This window comes from Propithecus coquereli, unplaced genomic scaffold (assembly GCF_000956105.1).
Source record: "Propithecus coquereli isolate 6110/MARCELLA unplaced genomic scaffold, Pcoq_1.0 Scaffold32, whole genome shotgun sequence".
Lineage (NCBI taxonomy): Eukaryota > Metazoa > Chordata > Mammalia > Primates > Indriidae > Propithecus > Propithecus coquereli.
Window position 1 is genome coordinate 7,235,381 of NW_012148841.1, and position 7,823 is coordinate 7,243,203.

A 7,823-nucleotide genomic window follows, 5' to 3' on the forward strand; every position below is an offset into this window, starting at 1 on the left:
AGTAGAACATAGTGGTTAAGAGCAGACGCCCAGAAACAAACTGCCTGGGTTCAAACCCTGGCACTTATTATCTATGACCTTGGGCAAGGGACTCACCTCTACTTCCTTTTATGTAAAAATGAAGACAATAATAGAACCTACTTCATAGGGTTGTTATCAGGGCTGTTGCTACTTTATTTAAATAAGTTAATATTCATATAGCACTTAAAATACATCTGGCACATAATAGAGACTATAAAAGTGTTGGTTAAATTAAGTAATTAATGAACCAAGTCTGTGGCGAATAGAAAGAGAACAGCTGGGGGATAGTCTTTCTTTTCTTCCTTTCCTGCTTATCTTACTTTCTGTCCTTCCTCCTTCCTTTCTTTTGCCACCCCACAGGTTTCTTTCCCTTTTTGGGGAACATATATGCAGGGAAGATAGAGCAATATCTAAGGCAAAAGACTGAGACAGCATCAAACATAGAACTTAATGATTGGACAGAACATTTATAACCAGACAGATGTGCCAATGTTTCTGTGTGCATTTGTATTAAAAATAGGCGGAGGGGAGCCTAGGACAAAGTCGGAGATTTGGGGCTTTATAAATCACATCACACTCCCATGCGTCATTCCAGGTGAGGTTATGAGGGAGCTTGCAGGGAAGGGCCTGATCTCCTCCTCCACAATGCAGCACTTTTACCAAGAGTGGGTTGTGTGCAGGCTAGGCAGGTCCTAACCGGTCTCTTTTAGCCCCTTGGGCCCTAACCTATTTACCAAGTGTCCCCAGATATTTCTCCGCTCTGTAGTGGCTTCTCCATACCCTGGGTTGTTTATGCCTGCTCTAAATCTGTGCAGAGACTTCAGTGAAGTTCCCCATCAGTGCAGCAGCTCTATTATTTCCCCTCCAGAATGGCATCAGCACTTGGAAAAAGGAAAATGCATGTCTTGTTTCTGCTTCATCTTTAGAGAACTACCATTTCCTTTTTCTCTAATAAATTGTAAGCTTGCATTATTACATATAGCCACAGTTGCCGTGTCTATTTTAAACACTCTTTCAAAGGGTTAACCATAATTTAATCAAATCAAAGGAAAAAGAAGGTGTAAGTGAAATCAGTAATCACACTACCTCTATAGACAGATCTCAGAAAGTTGGGAATAAGCAATTTAACCTAAAAATCAATTATTCAGGAGCATTAAGGAATTTCCTCTCTTTATTCTTTTCAGATTACATTGAAACTTTGACTTCAGACCAAAACTACAGAATGCTTATATGTCAGTACACTCGGAACCTATTACAAGTAAATTACATCACTCTCCTTCCTCAATGTCAAAACAGTGGGTGCACCACCCGCGAGAGAACCACAAATACCCAGCCTGCAGAGACTCAACAGGCTTTCCAGACATTGAGTCCAACTAGTCTCTTTTTACTGCTTACTTAGTTAAGGTTACAGGTTGTATCTAATTTGGACACTTGCCCAGAGCATTTTTACAAGAACTCTTAAATCCACGTTCCTTTAGGTCCTTTGAGGAGAGCTTTGGGCACATGATGAGATCCATCATATTTGGACCAAAAGGTCCATAAAGTTGCTGCCCTGTAATCCTTAGAGAGAAGCAGAGAACCCACCTGAGATGAGAGAACAGACAGCCAAGAGTTAAAAGCTCATGGCTCACCCTGGGCCCTGAGAAATTTCCAAAAAGAGGAGAACCCAGCTCAGCAACTTCTCAGATGCAGTTTCCAAAAGCAAGATTCTGGCATATGAAGGAGAAAACTCATAATAAAAGATCAGGACCTTCTTTTGGGTTAGCATAACCATAATCCGCAGGTGGACAGGGTGCCAGGCACAGAGAGCCACATCGGTGGTGTCCAAGAGCAGGCTGACTTTGGGGTTGGATGGGATCAAAGAGCTGTGGGACTGAGGGGTTGGCTGTTGTGCCAAGCATGTCACACCCTGCAAGGCATGAAGTAAGTGATCATGGCTTTTGGTACATGAATGAACCCATTAAACTTAATTAAATGATTAAGCTTCATTAAACTATAATCCAGGCTTTTGATTTTCCAGCAGCGGGTATGGCTCCGGAGATTTGGAGTTTTATCTATTCAGGGGAACTTCATATAGAGCACTGCACAAATCTGTTCTTAGTCAGCCAATGGGGGTGGGTGTTAGTCTGGGGGAAAAAATATATTTTATTTGGTTGTTCTGCTTGGTCCATCCTACTTTAGCCAAAGGCAGCAATTAAATGAAGAATTCTGTCTGGTGGCATGATGTGGTTTTGCATTGCCTAGGAACCCAAAATTCACAGACGGAAGGTTGTAGCTGTGATTTACTGTGTCATCTACTGTGTTTGTGTGAAAGCACTGAGAATGATGTCCAGAATTTAGGTATAATTATGTCTCCTTCTTCTAATATTGTTACCACATTTAGTCAACCTACCATCTGAGCACGAGTCTAAATACATACACATACCACCATCACTTAGATTTTACATCAAGATAACTCTACAGAGTTAACCAAGTTTTCCTTCTGGTACTTACAACCCAGATTGCTCACCTGACAGATGACGTCCCCTGGAGCTGTTATCTAGAGAGACAGCTGGCCAGTAACTTTTCGTTGTCAATTTACCTATATATGAGTGGACTCATGGGACTGATTAGCTCTACTTATTACAGTGGCTCATGATTTATTCCTTTTCAGAGAAAATATAGCTGCCTAGTGGTTAGGATATCTATGAGATCCAGTCAATACTCATAGAGTATTCTCCCCATAAAGAAATCTATATGGAAAGAAGGTGTACAGTTAGAAGATTGTTGGATAAACATTAGTTTAAGCAAGAGGGGTTGTCTTGACAGTATTAATGATGGCTGCCCTCAAGTTCTATAAGACCACCTGCTGACTCCCTGTCCACACCGGGCACATTCCAACAAACACATGAGTGGCCCAGAGTCAGGGCTTCTCCGGGACTTGGCATTGCAGGTACACTGACACATTCTATCTTTTGAGCCTCTTCTCCAGACTCCATGAGACACACCAGCGTTCTACGGAGATACTCTTTCTCCTGCAATTTGGCCTCAGCCACCTTAGTTCCTACACCTTCAGTCACCAATTTCTTCTGGGAGGTGACTTCTGATTCTTAATTTAATCTCTTACATGTTTGTTCTTCCTAATTTCAGTCTCAGAGGATAACTTTATTTCTAAATTCTTATTTACTACTTTGCTCTCTTAATTATCTTTGCATCAAAAGATGGATGAAAGTTTGTCCTTACATAATGTGGGACCCTTCACACACTGTCAGTGGTGGTCTTGTGTTGACTAAATGAAGATGAGAGGGACTCCACTTCTGACTATACGTCTAAACTCCGTAATTCAGAACTCACCATCCATGATTTTTCCTTTAGCCACTTTGAGCTTCTTTTGGTTCTTTCCTTTAGTTTGGTTATAATAATCAGGCATCCACTCAAATTGGCTTAAATAAAAAGGGGGAAATCTCTGGAGGTTACCTCTCACAGAAGTTAATATGACCTGCCCTCAAGTGAACTGAAACTAGAACTTGTTTCCGAATGGTTTGATAGTCTTTCGTCTCCTCCCGATTATCAGGAGCTGCCAGTCCCCTCATCCTGTGTCTCCATCTCCTCTCGCCTGGTCAATTTCCTTTAGTGTGCATGGCCCAACTTGGCCACTAGCCCGGAGTCTATGGGATGGAGATAACCCCACAGCTCCATGCTCCAAAAATAATTTAAGCTGAGTATCAAGATGTTTGTATAAATGAGGTACAAAATAAGACTAAAATAAATATGATAATGCTACTACCCATCAGGATCGAGGTATAAATATGGCTCAGAACTTAATGGGGCTTTTTTTTCTGTCTTATGTAAGGATTTTTTAAATCTGCCATTCGATTTACACATACACACACACATACACACACACATACACACACGCATACACACATTGTGGTCGCATCATAGGGCTGCTGTAACAAAGTACCACAAACGAGGTGTCTTAAAACAAGAGAAACTTTTTGCCTCACAATTCTGGAGACCGGGAGTCTGAAATGAAGGTGTTGGCAGAGTCGTGTTTCCCTGAAACCTGCAGGTGCATCCTTGGTGGTTTCCTGGCTTCCAGTGGTTTGCCAGCGTCTTTGGCACCCCCTGGCTTGCAGACATCTCTCCAATCTTCCCTCTTCACAGGGCATTTTCACCGTGTGTCTTCACGTCAGCTTCCCTATGTGTGTGTCTGACTCTGTGTCCAAATTTCCTCTTCTCATAAGGCTACCAGGCATACTGGATTAGGGCCCACCCTAGTGACTTCATTTTAATTTGATGAACCCTGCAAAGACCCTATTTCCAAACATAGTCACATTCTGAGGTACTGGGGGTTGGGACTTCAACATATCTTTTTTAGGGGGGGGGAGACAATTCAACCCATAAAACCCATGTATATAGATACTTTTATATAAAATCCTAAATATGACCAAATGCATAACTTTTCATTTATTTTTAGTAAAGCTTTATTTTCTTTTATTCATTTATTTATTTTACTTAGCTCTTCCCTTCTCCTTCCTCCTCCCCTTACCAAGGTAACTGGTTGCAACAACCTAATAGGTTTCCTTCTGTCCAGTTCTCTGTACTTACATAATTCCACACATACTTTTTGGTCATAGTGATTTTTTTTCCCTCAAAAATAGGATCATATTATGTGCACTTTCTCTCTTCTTTACTCATTCAACAATATCTTATGGGAATCCCTCTAAATCATCTGATTTAGTTGTAATTCTTTTTTTTTTTGTTACTGATTTTAAAAAATATTCCTTTGTGTGAGATACCTCATAGATTACTAAGCTACCACTTGGTTGATGGGCATTCTCTTTTTTTCTGTCTCTTTTCTCTGAACAATGCTGCAGTAAACCTGCTTGTATGTATTTAATGTAACACTAAAACTGCTACTTTTATTTCTATTGCTGTACACTCCCAGGAGTAGAATTGCAAGGGGTACACGTGCTTTTAATTTTAATAGATGCTGTCAAATTTCTTTCCCAGAAGATTTTAGCACATCACAGTTCACCAGCAAAGGATCAGAGTACATTCTCTTGTCTCCCTGACCAGCATATATTATAGCTATTTTTTCCCAGTATAAAATGGTGTTCTATAGTTTAATTTGCTTTTCTCTGACAACTAGTGAATTTGAGCATCTTCTCATATATATGCCAGCCATTTGAATTTATCTGTCTGTGAATTGTTTATTTATATCCTTTCTGCATCTTTCTCTCATCATTTTGTCCTTTCCTCATCAAATTTAAGAGTTTGTTTCATAGATACAAACCTTTTGCCACTAGCCTTACAAATGTACAAGTGTACTTTCCTTATCTTTTATTTATCCATTGACTGTGTAATTTTAAAAATCAAATATAACTATATTTTCCTTTCCTTCTTTTATAGCTTCTAGTCTTGGTTTAAAAAGTATCTCCCACCCGTAGAATGTACACATAGCCTACCATCTTTTTAAATGATAGCTTCGCTGTTATATTTTTTTACATTTAAAAACATAATCTATCCGAAGTGGACTTTTCCATATAAGTGTAAGGCAGATGTCCATATTTGTTTTCTTCCAAATAGAGAGCCAGGTGGGCCAGTACTATCTACTATCTACTACATCTTTTCTCCACTGTTTTATATTAAATTCTCATTTATACTGCAATTTGTATCTGTCTCTTTCTAGCAGTCACTGTAAAGAGGAAACACAAAAGCCTGGAAGGGTAACCACCATTGTAGCCATGGTAGTTTTGGGGCGGCAAGAGTTTAGGTAAATTAATTACCCTTCACTTGCTTAGCTTTATATTCCAATTTTGCTATAATGAGCATGCATTCTTTATAAAACAAAAATAAATGAATGAGGGAGGAACTAGTAAACACAATTAGTTTCATCATTCACAGGGTCCCAGGACAAAAACAAATGGGCACCTAGGAAGCTGCACTGCTATTCCTGGAAGGGAGATCTGAGAGGGTTTCACCCTTAGGGAGAAATGTAATAGGGTTATTCCAGAGGGGCACTAGAAAATCTCTTCAAAGGCCAGTCTGCTGTGGGTGGAGGCTGATTAAGTTTGGGGAAGTCTTTTTGTTAGGCCAGCTCATTGTGAAATAGGTGTGAGGTGGTGATTCCAAGTGTGATTGGCAGGCATTGCCTATTCAAGCGCAAGGAGTTTAATTGATTGGAAGAGCAGGTTGCTCTGAGCTGATGCAATAACTACTAGGGTTGGGTGTATTGTTTGAAAAGTGTGAAGTGATGGAATAATCGCCTGTGTTCAGCAGCAGTCTAATTGCTGCCAAGAACTTAAATGCTTAAAACAGCACTTCCATGATTAAAGGGCACATTCAAATTATGTAAAAGTGACCAGATCCCCATATCCCGAGGGCACAGCCTCTGTCCCTAAGTGATAAGAGTCAGTTACAGCTCTAAAGCCTCCATAAAACAGTCCCTTGGCCCCAGTGAAACCCTTGCAGTAAATTTGCAGAGTCACAGCTGTCTGCTGCCTAAAATAATGATAGCTGACTGGGTCCCCTTCCAGTGCAAAATGCCCACCTAGCAGCACAGCTCAACGTGACCTGGACAGGTTCTCCATCTTCTCCACCTGGTGTGTTATCTTAGGGAAGGTCAAGTGTGTGTTGGGCCAAAAGCTTCTACACTCCCCTTTAAGGCCTGGGACTTGGGGTGCCTTGTGGGCATCTGCAAATAAAAGTACATACTGGGGATTCTAGTTCATGCTGGAGGAACCCTAAAACAGTGGTGAGTGGTTTCTCCAAGCCCTGCTTGGAGTAAGTGCAGCCTTACATTTTGGAGCATGCAAATGGTGGAATGCCAAAGCTGGGCTTAGAAAAACTAATTCAGGGGGAAGCCCGAACTCAGTGATCCAGGTAGGCTGCTCTCTGTGGGTCTGCAAACCCAAAGATAAATTTAGAATGTCAGGATTGCATCGTCTTTAGGTAATCTTCCTTAAATACAATAGTATCTCTTACAACTGACTCCTTTATCATTGCTGACTGTCCATGAGTTTGAGATGATAGCCTATGATGCTGGTGAAATGCAAAACTGTACACTTTAGCAATCAGTTGAGCTGAGGGGAGGGATGATGCCCTCCTAAGGACAGCCAGAAGGCCTCATGTGGTCTCAATGGAAGGTTACTCCTCTGTCCTCTGCCTAAGGGAACACCAGAACCACAGGCTAGAATTTCTGGTCGGGGAGGGCAAGCTGGGCCCCAGTAATTTTGTTTTCCATTATTATAGATATTGAGGCTCTAGGGTTTTACTTTATCATTCATAATAATTTCAGACTTGAACATTTTAAAGCAGATGTTCTCACACATCCACCTTGGTCATTACATAAACAATAAAAATCTTGATAGGTCTTTCAACCTAGAGAAATAGAAGAGAGCTTCTTGGAATACCTTCCAAGATACACTGTCTGGGAGATAAATGCCTAATTAAATATTGGGAATATTATCCAAAAATTATAACTTTGGTTTTGGGATTATTTACATTGAATCCATTGTTTAGCTCAGCAATGAATGATAGGGTCAATGGGCTTTTTCCCTTGTAGGTGGCAGCTTCTAAATTATTTTTAATCCCAGTCACTCAATGAGGCTGGCTGGGTTTTTTCACTTATTTGTGATTGGTTTTTGCTTATTATTTTTTCCCCTCTTTCCTGGTTGTTTATTTGCGACAGATCAGTCCTTATCACAACTGGCACTTGAAGCTTGAGTGCCAGATGTGCCAGACTAAAATGCAGAAAAAACTAGCTTTAAATTATTAGCCACACCCTTGATAGCAGGTGAGAAGAGACTTTTCCTCTT